The sequence below is a fragment of the Vanessa tameamea genome, chromosome 3 (assembly GCF_037043105.1).
Source record: "Vanessa tameamea isolate UH-Manoa-2023 chromosome 3, ilVanTame1 primary haplotype, whole genome shotgun sequence".
NCBI classification, from domain to species: Eukaryota; Metazoa; Arthropoda; class Insecta; order Lepidoptera; family Nymphalidae; genus Vanessa; species Vanessa tameamea.
The window spans coordinates 2,451,952-2,471,857 of NC_087311.1; positions in this window are offsets into that span (position 1 = coordinate 2,451,952).

Consider the following 19,906-nt stretch of genomic DNA (forward strand, 5'->3'; position numbering starts at 1 on the left):
GCTTTATTATAATTATCATACGGAAAATGTTTCTAGATCAATTCGTGTAATGAGCGAATGACGTTAATTATAATCCGCGTAGGCATATTCAGGTAAAGTTTCCAATTTCTTTGAACTACTTGATCGCATTGTTATTCGCCGGTGTGATTAGCATTCACTTACAATAAAGCGAAGTTTTAATTTTACGCCGGGAATGTATGCGATAAATGTTTCACAAGGCAATACGATACCTCCGCGAGTCAGGTGCGCTCAAGCCCGGGCCGGAAACGCTATAATAACATTGATTTTAAGGATATTTCGACTCATTATTTCGACTCATTATTGCAGAATTATAAACAAATAATAAAATTAATATTTATTTCTCCTAAGTGTTTCAAAATTAACGAAGAAAATATAATAAAATATACATTAATTTTTTCTGGCGTGTACCTGTAATAAATATTTTAAGCAATCGATATTGTTGTGTGTCACTCAGTTGTCGCGTGATGTGATACCGAAAGGGACAGCTTGAGATGTTAATTGGGATGTTTTACCAGGTTTATATCGGTGCTTTTTATTAATAAAATTAAAGAAAACTATTCATATAATATGTTTTATAAATATAGTACCTATTCTTACTTATAAGTTAATTAAATATAAACTATTAATTAAATATCAATATATTTATTGTTGTGTTTTCTTCTTAAAATTGCTCTGCTATGCCACATCTATTCAATGTTACTTTGAATTTTCTATTAGGGGATGGGCAATTATGCTTAACACAGGTTATATAAATAATATTCGCTCTTTGTAAAGTGCCAAACCCAAGTGTACCCAAGTGTACCCAAGTGTAAATAGAATACTTCGTTAATAATAATATTTGTTTATGAATATAGTTATTTTGTGACCTCATATTCTAAGCCTCATAACGTTCCTTTTGCAAAATTTGTTATGATTGAGGAATATCACTAAACAACGTTATACATTTTTGGTTCAAAACGAATATTAATTAATTTTTAAGTCATATCATTTTATCTGTAGATACTCATTCAAGTATTTGTAACTTCCAATTCAATTACTTTTTTCATTTTTGATTTTACTTAAACAGGCGTAATATTAAGAAGCTTCAAATGTAACATTTCTTTAATATGATGATTATAGATTTAATATTAGACATTCAATGAAAAATATATAAAATGTGAAAATACAATAACGATCATTAACTTGGCTTAATGTTATGAAAACTACTTAATTAGTCCAAGTATCTTCGAGCTGAGATTGATTAGCCGCAGATCGTTTCACTACAACCGAGACTGAAAAACTTCGAGCTATTTAAGTGGCAGAATCGTACATTTATAATATAAAGAGAATAATTTTGTTATTTTTAGGAAGACAAATTAGACAATTGTAATGGAAATGGTAAATTATCGTTAGTGCTCCTTACCTCAGTCCATAATTACTGGCACTGCAAAAACTATAATCCTTGTATTGGCTCGGCGTTATATCCTTTGTTGATTATTTTTTTTATCATCATAATAAAACAATTAACAGCTCCACTACCATACATATCAATTATTCGCCACACACCAGTACTCTGTATTTGCTGTTTCGGTTTTAATATGCCAGTAATATAAGTCAGTGTAACTTAAGGCACAAGGATTTGGAAGGGCAACTTTATTTAATTAAACATAATTTACAACAACAAAAAAATTGACTTTATATTCCTCCCGTAAAAAAAAGCCAATTTCATATGTAAGGACTTAATATTAAGTAAGTCGTAAGTCCAAATATAATTTAAAACAAATATAGTATTCGACTTACAAAATTGGCTTAGCTGAAAATATACTTAAATAGATTTTAATAACGAAGACAATATAATATTTAAAAGTACGTTGAAAATAATTTTAAAAGGATAATATTCAAAATTATTGTATTTCAAAGATTTAGAATATCAATTCACCTACCAGATTGCGTCAATACTTAAGTTCTTATAAAATAATAACAACTTAAATGTTAGTGTTAGGAATGTGTTACTCTCTTTGAAAAATAAAATATAATTTTAAAATAATTAAGTATACACGATCACACTTTTCCATAAACAGCCCAAATCTTATATTGATAACTGCTCCGTTTGTCTTATAAGTTTTAATTAATAAATTATTAATAAAAATACTTGTACTTTACCTAATAATAATATCATATACGCAAGTAGGCTACTGTCCGTTAGGAAAGACCGCCGCCGTCACAAAGTGTACCAAAAGAACGTCACAATCAATTTTTTATTTATACACTAGCTATCCATCCCGGCTCAAAGTGACAAGCTGTAATCTGACAACAGAGCGAAGACCTGCCTTCCGTTTTAGAAAAATCTTAAGAGCTTACTCCACCACGTTACTCCAATACGGGTAAAATCGATTCTCATCCGTCACATACGTGTTTCCTCGCAATGTTTTCCTTCACCGCCGAGCTCGAGATAAAGACAAAATCTGTGGTGCACAATGTAGGATAAAAATGAGCATTTTACCTAGTGAGACTTTTTAACCACACGTTGGTATAAAGATTCACCAAACGAAATATTTGGCCTCTGTGGTATTGCATCTTACAGTGCGTTTTTTTTGTAATCAATCTAAAGTTACAAATTCGAATCGCAATGCATAAAAGCAATAAATTTCTGCATAAAAGGAAACCGAAAAAAAAAACAAAACTTTATCTTTAAAATATTAGTATGATTACAATGTAAATTCCGCACGAAAGTATGTATTTTTATAATTATATACATATCTATTTAAATCATTATATACATATCTAAACTATAAAGGATACCTTAAAGCCAAAATATTTAATAAGTCAGTCTTCAATCAGTTTTCTTGATTTCATTTTATATTAAATATACATGTATTATTTTAATAATCTTTATTTAAATACGTGCATGGTCGAATAAGCTCCAACCTCAATCCTTTTTAAAAGGGGAGGTTAGTTGTTACGCAACCGTAGTATGTTACGATTATTTTTTACATAAATTAGGACCCGAATTATAGTCATTGGTTTTATTCGGGTTCTGTTATTCGTCACTGTCATTCCAAAAAAATTCATTCCATTCAAATTCAATCCATTTTTTTCGGAATTTGGGCAACTTCTTACAAGGAAAAAATTCAACTCCAAACTGCCTTCAAAGAGTTTATTGATTCTCGCCCCCATGGTTTTTTTTAGTACAGAGATCAATGAGATTGCAAAAGTGCATATTATTAATTAAATATATTTTACAAAAAAATGTATTTAATTAATTACTTTATATTTCTCCCGTAAAAATCGCCAATTTCATATGTAAGGACCTTATATTTTTATAACTTTTCTAAAATTTTATTCGTTGTCCGGATTAAATCCGGATTCTAGAGCCTGTGTACGTATCTTGTATTTTTTAATGATGTCTTCACGGGCTCGGCAACGGCCTATAATATATGCAATAATAAACACAATGTATTTTCAATTCCCTCACTCTCATAATGCGATTGAACGTGTTTTCCGAGACAAGGCAGTATAAACACAGAATATCTCAATAGCAAAACCGAATAAATTTTTATTGTTCCTTTTTGCGGATTGAACCCAAGACCTCTGTATTGCAACCTAAGAAGCTGGTTACTAGACTAACAACGCAGTTAAAGTTAAGAAAACAGTAACTCTACTAAAAGTAAAAAGCTGACAAGATTTCAAAGGTACGCCCAAGACTTTCCATATACTTCATGGAAGATACTCCACGTCTCAAGAGCAGTCGTTGAGCACGTCTAGGAACTTCGTACGCCATTTATCCTTCACACAGGATAGCGTAGAATTATTATCTCATACTAGTTTTTCTTTAAAATTGTTATTTCTTTGTTTAAATTGCTTAACTATTTACTTAGAAAAACAATGCAAGCTTAAAGATATATGTATATATAACTATCAATAGTAATTTAATATAATTTCCACCAAAATTACCTTTCATGTACATGTACATAGAATTGTAGAACTTATTTAATATCTTGATTTCAGCATCAAAAGTCAGAGAACACAGAGCAAAAATACCTTAGAAAGTGTAATTATGAATAAACTAAAGCTAATTATTGCTGTCGGACTTTAGAGGTTTAAGCCTGGCTTTTATGTTAAATAGTTAATAATAAATTTAAATAGCTTATTAATATAAATAAAGTAATAAAATTATAACAATAGAATGTATCACAATCTCTGGCGAAATGCAAGTTGCACTGTCAGCATATCGCCGGTAGCGACGAGCGTCCCGCTGGAGGCCACTCCTGCGCAGCCAGTCGACGATACATCCCGTGCCATGTAAGTAAACAATTTTTATACAAGGTTTGTTATTATATTAAGCGGAACATATTAAAATAATAATTTGAAAGTTTTTAATAAGTCTCTAACTTATCTGATATATTTCATTCGAGTAAGTTTTTAAAGTTTGTGGTTAATTTACATGTCTGCCTTGTTCTTAGTCGAAGTTATATTTAAATTTAAATAACTTATCTTACTTTTATACAATATCATAATTATGCTAATATTGCCGAAATAAATTTGTGGAAATCTTAAACAAATATAAATAATTATTCACGGACAAAATTTATATTTTTATAATTAATTTTTTTTTTAATTATCAAGAACGGATTGATTTTATAGTCAAATTGTGTTTGATATTCTCCAAACATATATTTGTATTTCACTTTAAATATTATTTTAAATCAAGATTACAACACGGAAGAGTCATTGCACCCTGCACTTTGATACGTAAATTAAAAAGAAGAATTATTATTATATATAAATACATTTTATGTATAATAATAATAATTATAAATAATACGTGGATATAATATCGTCTAATTATTAATAATGAAAGCAATTGTTATTACCATTATTTATCAATGTCCAAAATGAACCGTTCAATTGTTACTATAAGCCGGAAGACTGATATTTAGAAGAAACAAAAATAAGTTCAGGGTTGAAATGGCCATTACCTCACAGTCACGTGGTCTCGGTGGTACAACGTGTGATGTGACGTAGTGGAAGTCTCGACCTGGACCGACTACAGACTATAGGAGAATAATTAATACAAGAAAAAATAGAAACATTAAGAAATACGAGAAGTATAAAGAAGTTTAAAGTGAGATTACGATGTTATTCCTTAGGTTCGTGTGTTTTTCTAATTGAGTTTTTTTTTATATACATTACTGTCTCAAAGAAATTTTAGATTTTGTTTTGTCAGTTTTATTTTTGTTACAAGCTCTTATTTAAACTCTAATTCAATCTAATCTTGAAACGAAATATCATCTGAAATTTAAATCAGATGTTTCGCAATTGTTATATATAATCTACTATTTACATTAAATTGTATTGATTAAGTACGTGGATCTGATAACAGCTTGTTTTAAAAATAAAATTATAATTCGTTTTGTTGTAGTTGCCAAGTAATTTAAACTATAGGATACATCTTTTCCTATTACTACTAATACTTATACTATACATATTATACTGTAAATAAAAATATTTTCTGTATATGTATATTAATTGTCAATATATTTAGATAAACTGTCGTAGTACCAAAAACTAACACAAATGAGCCAAATTTATTATCTTGGCATGACGTGACAACTCATGCTTGACACTCGCTAAATGTCGTACTACTTTAACAGAGTGCGTTTACTTAGTGGCCAACAATTGCCCACTATTTTTTTTCGACGCGATCTCGGTTTTCATAGGTTAATTAGACACATGAACAATCAAAGAAAAATCAAAATTTTTAGGATATTTTCTGCTAATAACTACTAGTACTTCCACTGCTTATATAATATAAATATATTTTAATACGTATTAAATACATAATCGTATATGTAGTAATTAACAGAAGTATTCTAAAAATATATATTTAATTGTGTTATTGGAGATTATGTTTAATTTACTTTGATCGACTGCGAGCATGTTTTGTCTAGGTATTTTCCTTTATAGGTGTAGGTACGTATAATGTACCCAGAATATTTTTTAGATTAGTAAAAATGTTTCGAATATGAAATGTCATTTCCATTTAAAAATCGAACACGGCAATTCGCTATACCGTAAAACTTTTTCATATTTATAATTCAATATATACATATTTTTTTATTAATCCATAATTTCTATTTTCAGTTTCACCTTAATCATATTTTGGAATTTTATGACGGAACGTGACACAAGGGTGAATTAATAAAAGATATTACTTACATATATATAAATTATATTAATATAAAATAAAATAAACTATAAAAATATATTTACTTTCTGTTTGCAATAAACACAATAGTTAACATAAAATCTGCAACAATGCAGATAAAATTGTATTACATTAGTTCCATTGTACGATAATTATTCCGAGTTCTCAGGTGCTACGTGACTTGGATTCAGTGTTGAATTTCGCATAGCTGATATAATTCGACAATGTCGCAATATCGGAAATGTCCAGTAATTCGATACCCGGGCAGAATGCAACGGACCTCACGCCGCTTGGATCGGATGTCTCAGATAGGTAGACACTTGCTTATAAAGCCTGATTCTGATACACTGTGCTATTTTATTTGTCTTAATTGTCGATTGTGATATTTGTTTCTTTCTTTATCTTAATAATAATAATCATTTATATTCCTTAATTATTATATTAGCTCCTTTAATTAGGATAGTTAATGTTCTATCTATTTATATTTTAAATTTTCAAATTTCGAATACAATGAAAAACTTACCTCTTTAGTCAGTAAAAAAAAATAATATATTGTTCCAATTCCAAAAGTATTCGTATTCATTAATTAATTTATATTGATGTTCATTATATAAATTGACGTTTTGTATCAGTGTGTGTGAGAAGTTTCATTGATTAGGGATAAAACGATTATGTTGCGATAAACTGAATTACGCCATCTTGATAAAAGGCGCTTGTAATGTCGATATTATCATTATTAATGCTTAAAATCCTTTAAGGATTAAATTTTGATTGGATTTACCATATTGCTTAAAGTATTTTAACAGTAAATTACTTTATATCGATCAATGGAATCGCTTCTCTTATCTTTATGTAACCATTTTTATTAAAGGTAATAAAATTATATTAATTGTTTAAAGAAATATAAAACCTTGGTTTCGTTCGTCCTTTTTCGGAAGCAAATTATAAAGTTAAAATAATATAATAAAATTTTTATTTTCAATATTTAATCGAATTCATTTTAATTTTAAAATTATTTTTTTAATTAAATTAAGCATTTGCGTTGTTTGAATATTAGGAATATACAAAAAAAAAAGAATATTAAAAAATATAAAATTAAATTTGGAAAATATTTTTATTAAAATTAAAATTAAACTATATTATTCAACAATTATTATTATCATTGCCTTATGACAGGTGACAGGAGACCTGATTCATTTTTTGACCAGAGGATCGGAACTGCGATTCACCGTGGAAATGCTGTTAACATTTTCGCCAAAAATCCACGCGTTCATGATTTGTACAGTATCTATATTTAATAATAATTATATAATTAAGGTCTTAATGTAAGTAAATCTTAAGAAAATAAAAAAAAACCATGTGCAAATAATGTAGTAAACATTAATAAATTGTATTTAATCTTAATGAATTGTTATTTTAAATGTGATATCATTATACGTAATGTTATATTAAATACATTCAAGCAATAGTTGTCACAAATTGATCTATTGTTACGATTAGCGGATTGAAACGTAATTCTATAGTAGAATGCAGTTAAATAATAGTCGGCGTGTTGAAAGTTGTATTGATTTAGGATCAGCTAAGATTTGCAATTAAATCTTGTTCAAATATCACTGTTGTATCTCTCAATAATGCAAGGAATTTATTAACAAGGGTTACCGTTACAGTGAGATTACATGAATATTTATACTGCAATGTCTTTATGAAGATAATCTATGCTATGATTATAAATGCGAAAGCAACAATGTCTGTCTGTTTGTTACGCTACACGACTAAATTTTTGTACATCAAGTAAAGGCTACGCCGGAAACATATGACCCTCGACACGAAGATAATAATATATGGTTTAGGAAGTTTCTAGAAAAAATATATTCTATAGAAGTTCAAGATGATGATAGAAATTTAATTAAAAAATGTAATTATTAGTAACTATAATTTAATTGCACAGCGTTCTTTTTGTGGTATTACTGCGCGGACAAAATTATCCTTAGATCTGCTTTACCGTGGATACACATGTGGCAGAATTTCGTTGAAATTAGACACATGCAGGTTTCCTCACGATGTTTTCCTTCACCGCCGGTCACGAGATGAATTATAAACACAAATTAAGCACGTGAAAATTCAGTGATGCTTGCCTGGGTTTGAATCAGCAATCATCTGTTAAGTTATACGCGTTCTAACCACTGGGCTTCTCGGCACCTTGCCGACCTTGCTTACCCACTTAATATAATAATAAAATAATATATTAATATTTTAATTCATATTTGTATATATATTTAAGCACTTAATGTTATCTATTTTTTTATCAGTATTTGTTAAAATAAATATTGATAAAACATACACATCAGTTTTAGTTAGAGATAGGGCATTGTGCAAGCCCGTCAAGGTAGGATACACCCAATCAACAGATAATATACCACCAACCAGCCTAGTATCGTTGTGATCCGGGTTGGTTTGAGTGAGGCAGTGTAACTACAGGCACAAGGGATATAACATCTTAGCTCTCAAGGTTGGTGGCGCAGTGGCTTTGTTAGGAATGGTTAATATTTCTTAGAGCGTCATTGTCTATAGGCGGTGTTAACCACGTACCAGGTGGTCTATTTGCTCGTCCGACTACTTAATATATACAAAAACAATAATATTTTCTTTACAAAGCTTACATTACATATTATGCAAGTTAGGACGAATAAAACGAACAGAAAAGTAAACAAAGTCACCTAAATATTTCAAACATCCATTTTGTCTAAATCAATTGTATGAACATAGCGCATCAGTTCGGTGTGTGTTTTGTATGAGATATGGGAATGATTATTTTGTAGTTAAATTATTTTCATAATGTAAGTACATTAATGTTGCATACATTCTAAGCATATTTTGCCAATAAAGTGGCTTAAAAAATTAACCAATAATAAAGGGGTTAAGAACAAACACCAATCTCATATTCCCCCTAACAATTAACATAAATACGCCATATAAACAGCGTTCGTTTAAAATCACCCCGAGTTTAAGTATCCCGTTGGGGAGAGAACGCTCTATCAGAAATATTCACGTAACATGTTATTTTACTAATGTTATGACAAACTCGATGGCGATTCGTGAGAATCTTGCGACTTATTTTCATTACGTTAACATTAATTTTTTTTTAAATAAAGATGATTATATTTGGACTTCCTAGTTGAGGAACGTGATGCAAATCGGACATTTCGTCAAAATTCTAAGTTTCACCCGCACCACCTAGATGTCCGAAAATCCACAACAGCGCGATTTTTAAGACATTTTCTGCCTTGCACAACCACTCTGTGGAACCAGCTTTCGCCGGCGGTTTTTCCGAACCGATACGACTTGGGAACCTTCAAGAAAAGAGCGTACTCCTTCTTTAAAGGCCCGTAAAGCCCCCCGGTGTTGCAGATGTCCATGGGCGGTGGTAGTCATCAGATGAGCCGCCTATCACATAAAAAACATTATACAACTCATTTGGATATGAGGGCTTAAATTAATTATTTAATTAATTAATCGGACGTTCCATATTCAATTACGTGATATACGCTTTTTTTTTTAAATATTTTTTTTTAAATAATTCAAAGTAAAACTATGTGAATTTTATTAAAACCGTTAAAACATTACTGCACATGAACACAAAAGTATGAAATTAATTTAGGAGTTTCTGAATAAAAAACAATTACATACATATATAATTAATAAATATTTCGATTTATATTCGAGAACACATAGTAAATAGAATTGTTGACTCGGTAAGCAGGGTGAGATTACCATACCACTGCGATACACGGAAGGCAGAAATATGAAATATGAAGCTCATGTAGGTACAGGCGTATTCGGGTATTTGCATTATTTACTTATTTAGTTTCATTGCAATTACTTTAGATTTTCTGCTTAACGGCTTTTATTCAACCTTATAAAGGAAATAACTACCAATACGTAGCGAGTAAAACATACGAGTTAACTTTATTAATATCTAAGTGTGCTCGAAAGTTAGGCTCAACATCGACTCGGCCGGGAATCGAACCCGGGACCTCGGAGTGGCGTACCCATGAAAACCGTCGTACACACTACTCGACCACGGAGGTCGTCATAATAATAATATATATAATCTAATTACGCAAAGATTAAATATAAAAGTAGTGGCACTTACCTTTTAAAATCAGAAATTAAATCTATTTACTACCTGAATACGAGTAATGAAATTAATTTTATATCCTCTTAAGACCATGCGGATGATAATCTTTAATATCCAAGAGATCCATGTTCGACTGATTGTTGTACTTCCATATACCGTACTTTGATTTGTATTTACTAATGAATACTATTAATATCCGTCTGCTTAATTAATATCCTGATCGTTCTAGGGCCAATATCTAGAAATATTTTTGTAGAATTAATAAAGAAAACGATTATAATTTTGTGACATAAAAATGTATTAAAAAAATAATAATTTTACAGAAGAAGAATTTTTAAATATAAATTCTAAATAAAATAAATAAATGCAATGAACCTTCTCTTACAATTGACAAGTATTAAACTAACAATAAAAATAATTTTAACTAAACATGAATCGTAAACATATAAACTATACATACTTACCATTGTTATACATATTTATTTTAAAAATATTATACAAACATTTATATAGTAGGAAGCTTTTGGGAACTAACATTTTTCTTATTTTTCTGATAGAGAGCTGTAATTTATTTATACAAAAACTGCTCTTAAAGTTAGCTGGGACAGCATACTGACAGCCGCGGAGTGAAAATAGGCGCACGGCTCACGGTTGTATGTACGTGTATTTTTTACAGAGATTTTCTACACTCATAACAAATATATCGAATTAACTTACAAAGAAAAACGTTATTAAATCACTTGGGCCATTATCTTCACTTCGGAACTTGCAACCTTGTTAGCTCGCCTATTTTTATAACTTGGAGGATTCCGTAACAAATTTGGGTGATTTATGTTTCTGTAATTTTTGCAGTAAACCTTACGATGGAAGTCCACAGCAACAGATCAGATTGATGTAGTCTTCTATAACGCATCTACAGATCTTGCTATGCGGTGCTCCGTAATGTGATGTACGCGACTTGAGATTCGTCACAATTCCGATCTACGGGATGGCGTCTCACCGACGAGAGGTTCCTCATTCTAAACTCCTTTCAGCCGACTGGGTTCATCTTTGGTTTTACAACACAACCCGCTTTTCTCTCTTCTTTTAAAATAAGACAGTGTCATCAGTAACAGGAAGCTAGGTTTTCCCGTTTGCTCCCTCTGTCATATGGTCATTAGCATACAGTACAGTACACAATCAGATAAGTACCGGGTCCCATATACCTGATACCACCATCATCACAGTCATATACCGTGAACCTGTCATCTGATAGGGCACGGCAAATAGGTCACTGACCTCTATTTAGCTACTATACAAACAGCTATAGTAGCCAGAAAGTTTAGGTATTAATTACTCAATTTGAATTTACGCCGAGTGAAGTAGGCGAGTAATAGTTAGTTCAATACTAAGTTGAAGTGGAAAGCTGTTTTGAAATATTGTTAGTACGGTGATAAACAAGGAACAGGCTTAATTGTATATTATGACTGGTTAATGTTTGCCGTCAATTGCGATGCGCCCGAGGGTGGAACCGGACGTTGTCTGTATTATTGATACGAATCGTAAAAATGTTTAAAGCTGCTGAATTTATTTACTTCAAATATGAACCGCCGCCTGTTGCATTCGTGAAACTTTTAAATGTTAATCCTTAGGTATGTAGTATTAAGTGATGGTGCAATAAAGCAGAAATAAAACAAATCACCAAAATATTAGACAATCTTAACTAAAGGTATGTTAATATTGGTTTTTATATTAAAATTAAAATAGTTGTCGCCTGCGGCTTCGTTCACTATTTAGGAGTTGTTGGTCAGGTGTTAGGCACAAGTAGCCTTCCTTGAAGTTCAAGATTGCTTCGTAACATTCAATGAAACAGTCTGACAGACAGACAAAATTACTCTCGCATTTATAATGTTAGTGTAGAAAAGATTATTTGATTTAATTTTGACTATTGTATACGGATTTGGCATCGGATTTCAATGTTCATGTTCTCTATTTCAATACGAAGTAAATAAATCTTTGTTTAATTTACTTCATCTTTTATCTCAGTTTAGAGAACTTAAGTTCAACTGCTTTGCTAGATCACGATAATTTAATAAACATTAATTTGTTAAAGTTACGTGACTTATTAAAAAATTTAATAAACCGTAAATACTGGATTGAAATCCATATTAATATTATAAATGCGAAAGTAACTCTGTCTGTCTCGCTTTCACGCCAAAACTATTGGACCGATTAAGTTAGAAACATGAAACTTCATTTTTAGTATACTGATTAAAAATGAGTAGATACGTATTTAAGCGTTTCTTGATATTTTACGCCTAAAGCGAAAATTAGGGGTTGACATTTCCTATACAGATTAGTCTGGAAGTCCGTCATTTTGAAGTTAGAAGCCCGAAATTTTATTTTTGGGTTACCGATTAGAAATCTCTTGATTCGCATTTAAGCGTTTCTGGATATTCTACCCTAAGGGCTGAAATACACACCAATGTGCTATACAAAGGGGTCTTACATTTACGTAATATTTTAAGTTAATTTATAAATATATTCATTTACTACGCGAGCAAAGCCGCGGCTAACAGCTAGTATATTATAAGGTTTTAGAAAGTAGAATATTAATGAACAGGAACAATAGAATACTTTGAATTGTAACACTTTTATTTTTAAATAAACTTTACCAAAATTTATTTCCAATACATTCATATACATAATACATTTATTTATATATACATAGATTATATTATTATATTATATTATTAGTATATCATATTATTATATTGCAAACAACGATATTTTTTTATAATCACAGCCTATTTATAAATCACCCCGAGGCGAAAATAAATTGAAGCGCTTGCTATAGATTTTAAGGTGCCTTGATTGCACCAACCTGCTGGCCATACTATGGATATGCACATATTTGTATCACATACTTAACAGCTTTTCTATCACTGAACTCTAATAATTTGTATTTCTGTATTCTTTTATAAGGAGGAAAATAGGGGTGACATTTCATATGTAAGATAGTCTGGAAGACCGTCATTTTTGAAGTTAGAAGCAGGAAACTTTATTATTGGGCTACTGATTAAAAATGAAAAGATACGTATTTGAGCGTTTCTTGATATTTTACGCCTAAAGTGAAAAAGTAGGGTTTGACATTTCGTATAAAGGATAGTCTGGGAGTCCGTCATTTTTGAAGTTAGAAGCAGGAAATTTTATTTTGTTCCACTGATTAAAAATGAGTTGATACGTATTTAAGCGTTTCTGGATATTTTACGCCTAAGGGGAGAAATACACACTAATGTGGTATACAAAGAGGTCTTTAATGTAATATTTTAAACTAATTTGTAAATATGTTCGTATTCTACGTGAGCAAAGCGCTAGTTAAGATGATATTTAGTAAAGCATTAAAAATATTGCGTTCAATATAAGATGACTTTATGATTTATACATTTGTGTGACAGTTAAATTTGAATAGAAAATATCTAGTGTGCGTTTTATATGATCATGATAGTGCGGACGGCGTCACGACGCCTCCGGCGTTGCCAGGCGACGCTGCATCAATCGATACGCCTACATTCACGAGGGGCTGTCAAGGGGTAACTAGCGGGGGTTAATTTGTCACCTCTATCGAGTATCTCCGTCGTGATATAACGGTGACTGTTAAAACTTACGACGATGATTTATTTATGTAAACATATTCTAATATTTCTTATTATGTGATTTTAATAAAATCCGAATGTATTTTAGTTAAGTAAGTTTTTACAGTCATTTTTAAATCATAACTTAAAGAATATTCTTCTGTTTGTCCTACGTAAACCTAACATTGTTCTTGGGGAGGAATTTTGATTCTACCAAGAAAAACCATTAAATCTAGCTATAACTTCTATGAACTCATTTTAGTACATACCTTTAAAGTTAATACTGTATTTTTGTTTAAGGTTTTTAATTAATATTTTTCATTTCATTACACTGTATGATATTATTTATAGGATTTTCTCTAAAATAATATAAGATAAATCATCCCACAAAATTTATATTGTATGAAGTTCTAACTGTTGTATTATTTGAAAAATTATTTTCCTCTGCTGCTTGTTAAAATATAATAAGATATGTCAAAAAGTATTAAATTTAAAAGTACATTAATAAAATCACATTTCTGTGATCATACTTATTTAAAAATTATAAAAAAAAAAAATTCATATTATGTCGCAGAATTAAAAATATTTAATTATATAAATAAATTAATTTATATTGGATTTTAAAATAAATTGAAATTAATATTAAATACTAAAATTATAAATGCCTAAGAGTGTTCGTTGATTTGTTCGGAACAAATGATTCATTTTTTCGGACAAACAAGTTTATGGGCAGATAAGTAACGAATGTTAATAAAAGACCATTTAAAATAAATAAAAAGATGTTTTTAATAAATTCAGTATTTTAGAATGATACAGTTCAAGTTATTTTTGTAAAAGAGACATTTTTGAAAATTTGGGCCGATTCTATGTATATCTGAATTGGGTTATTATAAAGTTACAGAATTAGTATATAATAAATCGTTCTAATCTCAGTTACTACTAGTCTAATTTGAACATCTCGTATCTACAAGAATAAATGGACTATCTAGTCCATTTATTCAAGAAGATACATAACTTAACGCTACAACGCCAAGGATCGGAGTAGTAAAGATGAACGCTATCATAACTGGCGTACTATATAAACTACGCGCGTACTTGTCTAATCAAAAGCGACTAAGCCGCGCAGCACAGTGCAAGTTGCAGCAGCATAAAGTATAATGCAAGTTCAAGGTAACCATATGTTAAAATTGTAAACTTTCGATGGTAAGTTTGAAGTGTGTACTTACTAGGTTCGCTCCGGTTCACCGTCAGAAGGGAAAGGGGTGGTGGTTGTTGTTTGCAGATGTTAGGTACATTATTCCAGGATAAAAAATAACCTATTCCAAACTATAATCGATCTCTGTACCAAATTTCATTCAGATCCATTCAATCGTTATGGAATGATTGAGTAACAAACATCCATCCATCCAAACTTTCGTATTTATAATACTAGTAAAGTAAAACTTAAAGTTTAATTGTATACGGTTTTACCAACAAATTTTATTCAGATGATTAGTCAAATAAAGATCTGTCTTCTTCTCTCGAATGTCAATTAATGATGATAGAAAGAGATAAATGTTTTTAACCATTCATACCTGCTGAACAACATTTGGTTAATATTGTTTATTCTAACACTTTTAGGGGAGGCAAACATAGTTAAGTAATTGTTATGAAGTCTATAGGCGTTTATTGCCCAGAAAGTATTAAGTTTACCGAATAAATTAAAAGTCGACATTAATATTTTAACATTTTCAAATTTTAACACTGGGAGTGGTAGGGCTTTGTTTAAGCCCGTCTGGGTAGATGCACCCACTCATCAGATATTCTACCGACAAACAACAATTATTAGGATGTTGTGTTCTGGTTTGAAGGGTGAGTGAGCTAGTGTACCTACAGGCACAAGAGACATAACATCCTAGCTCCCAAGTTTGGTGTCGCATTTTCAATGTTTATGCGGTGGTGACCACTTACCATCAGGTGGTCCATTTACCAGTCCGCCTAACAATTATATAAAAAAAAAAACTAGACACATAACTATATTATTGTTTTGATGTCTATATGCGTTTACTGTGCTTGAAAATGTTATTACTTTTCCGAATAAATGAAAAAAAAACTGCGATGCTCCGAGTTCGTTTAAAATTGGTAAACGTAAGTCGAGGTAATCAGGTTAACCGGTACGTTAAGGAAAAGAGTGAAAATAGCTAATGTCAACGTTGACACTTTTCTTTTTTCGCTTCATAATTTATGCAAACATGGTATTTTCACGGTTCGTTAGTTTGCGGGTTTATAATTTATTAAAATGACCGACGTGTTTACGCCAATGCGAATCCAAATTTACATTTAGTTTATACAGCAGGTATTTATTTTGATGTTTGTTGGCACATGTCGTATAAAGAAAAACAGTCGGTTATAACGCTGTTGAAATGTATGAAAAGTATAGAATAAGTTTATACTTGAAGTTGAAGTCTCCTCTCCTTTTGTCCTCTTAAAGAGGCTTATGTATTCTACCGTACGGCTACGATGCGGGTTAGTACACCAAAATCTGTGTATGATCCCGCAACCTTTGGTTAAGATACACTTATTTTAGTCACTAGGCTGTATCGGTTCGTATTTTATATTTCGAGTATAAGCAAATAATATTAAAAAAAAAACAAGTAAACACACAGATTCTGTTATAGAAAGAGCTTCTAAATAGTGTTCAACCTATTATAGTGTTCAATTTATATGAAAGTAGATAACCGAAATGACAGGATCAGCCTTTTACGTTATTTTATATTGTGTGGAATAAAATTATATACAAATATTATTGTTAATAAGTATCGAGTCGAGTGTACGCACATACTTTAATAGATCGTCTCCCACGCCTGTGTCTTTTTTATACTGTTATTTAGTTTTAATTTATTTGAGAATTTCAAACTTAAAATTTGGTAATTGTGACTTGCTCGTAAAACATAAATAAATATCATCGTGATATTTTCTATTAACATTTCAAATCCTCAGGATTCAGTCATCATCATCTTTGACCTTGAAGCCTATAATTCTATTTATACAAGATAGAGACTAGAAACACTATTTTCTGCTGTACCTACTTGAGTTTTTTTAAATCTCTGTTTCAAATTTAAAATGACATTTAGGTTAGGAATTTATAGTTAGTTTATAGATAAAACTGTCCTTTTCCATGCCGTGAAAACTTTTAATTGAAACAACACTCAGCTAAAAATGTAATTACCTTTATTTTTAACCTATAAATGGTGTATGTTTTGTAAGTTGTTCTTAATAATAAAGTAAATAAAAAAAAAATGGCAAAAAACACAGCATGTTCGACGACAAGAAGTAATGTAAAATACATTTAGTAAAATACATATAGAATTTCTAAAGTAGTCACGAACCTTATTTCAGAACTGCTGAATACGAATACAACGTAATTCATTCATTCAATTTTGAGAAATATTGGACCTTTTACTTAATCTTTACATTCCAGTCGAGACAAACTGCGGTCAATAGTTAGTATCTTGTAATTGGTAATAAGTTTAGTTTCATGTAAATGGTAACCAAATTTCAAAAGTCGCAATTGAGCGAAGATTTTAGTAAATTATAATAAAGAGAAAAAAAACGAAGGTAGACGTTTGAATCGGGTACATTTTTTCAGACTCGTTAACGAAATTGGTCTGATATTTTATTCGTGTAACACGGCTTCAGCTTTCAACTTTATGAGGACAAAATGACAATAGGACACTGTGAACTTGCCCTTGTTTTGCTGAAGGTTATAAATAATAACTTGGAGGTCATTTTTCTTTAAGTTTAAATCTATATATTTGACATTTAGGAAAACGACTTCTTATCATAGAACGTCTTTTAAACTAAATTTCAATATAATCCAAGAGAGATTAATAAATAAATATCAAAACACACAACTTTTTGCATTTTAAATAAGATAATATACCAATAATCAATATATATGTGTGTGTGTGTATATATAGTTAAATTGTTTTCAACACACATTAATCTTTCGTAATATTGTAAAGGCTAATACTCAATTCTAAAACCCGCATTTGTTAATCAGGGCTAAGTTTGTTACTTGCAGTTACTGAACCCTTCATGGGCGAGGCCGACTCGCACTTGGCCGCTTTTTTTAAATTGTCGGATCTTTCTCGATAGACACCATGTATTCGAAATGGAAATTTTGTGGGAACCTATATGTAAAAAAAATTCAACAATGTGCCTAAGTCCCAATATATTTTTATATTCATAAAAAAAACAGTTTATATTCGTACTTAGAAACAATAAGAAAAGTAAACTTGTAAAGTTTGTGTAACGAAGTTAGAGCTTTAGCCTGTATTAAATACTTTTAGAACTGCCTCATGATTTTCCGATGTTTTCTAAAGAGGTTTTATACTATATTATTTTTAAAGTTTACTTTCAACATAAAAATATCATTCCGAATTACAGTTATTACAACTGTAATCAAATTGATCAAATGTAATTTTAATTTCTATTCTACTTCTCTGATTACTGTGATTTAAGTATAGAACGTAATTTTTGGACTAATTTTATAGAACCTGAAATTTAGTTAAAAAGGAATAATATTAAATACATCCATACATAAACTTTTAATTTATGAAGTGAATTAATTATATGAATTTATAATACTTTGCAAAACTCGAACCTTTAGACCGTTTGTACTTACAAAGTTTTTTGTCGTGATATTACGGCACGGCTCTCTCACCGTATGCGATTATCCTCGTGATAGATTTAGTACGCTAATTTTGTGACGTATATGCAATACCCCAAATTAATTAAGGAATTACTAGTATTCTTATTTACCCCTCCTTTTAAGCTTATCACTTGTGTTAGGAGTACGGACGACAATAGCTTAAGGGATCAGGATCGATCCTGCGACTTTTTACATCGCTAGTCGGCCCGTAAACCACTACCGCAATTAGCTATTATCTCTTCATAATAATAAATCATTAATTATCAATTGCAATGATTAATGGAGAAATATAATACAGGATAAAACTATAGAATAAGCTGATTTTCGCACAGAAAAAAACAACCGAGCCGTACTTAGCCGCTATCTCGTCCGAGAAACCGTACTATGAACAAAAGGTCTTAGATTTAGTCAAAACATATCCATATTAAAAATGCGCGCGTAAAATATGCCCCTTTACGTCATATTACAGTCTATACTAAAACGGTAAAAGTTATGTGATTGTATGATATGTAGTAAGTTTGAACCAATCGAATATTCAACGACGAAACTTTATTAATTAATTCATGTTAATTGTTAATTTTGAATATTACACTTATTAGAATCACATTATTTAATTTGAATTTCAAATATAACCAAATTACTCTATTAATACATTAATTTCAATTATAATAAGATATTTATTACATCACAATTATTATCATTTGAATCACAGATATATAGACCGTTTTCTAGATAGTACGAGTGTGTGGATTTTCCTCGCTACATATTTATATTAGTAAACCTACCTTGATCTGAACGAGATCGATGAGACCTTTGATAATTTAATGTTAAAATGTTCCAAGTGTACATCCTTGATTTAACTTGAACACCCCGCATAGGAGGGATTAAAAAAAAAAGACTTGGTATACAAAACAAAGGGAGAATAAAACTAAATAAATGTAAATTTCCTTGCTAACATATCACTTACACTTTTCCTCTTTTTCTCTTCGAACTTTCACATATCCATTTTATTTATTCGGATTAAAGTCCAACATAACTTCTCGAGTAATTGAAGGCAAATCGCTTAAAGAATTCTTACTTAAGACAAGAAAGGGTAATTGCTTATAACTATATATCAGATCAACTTGGTTGGTTGGATTCTTAGACAAATTATTTTTAAGGTTTCGCAACGATCGTACACTGGACGAAATTTGTAAGTAATTTTTTAACGCTTATAGATGTTTATTTTTCCAGAATGTGTTTTGAAGACGTTC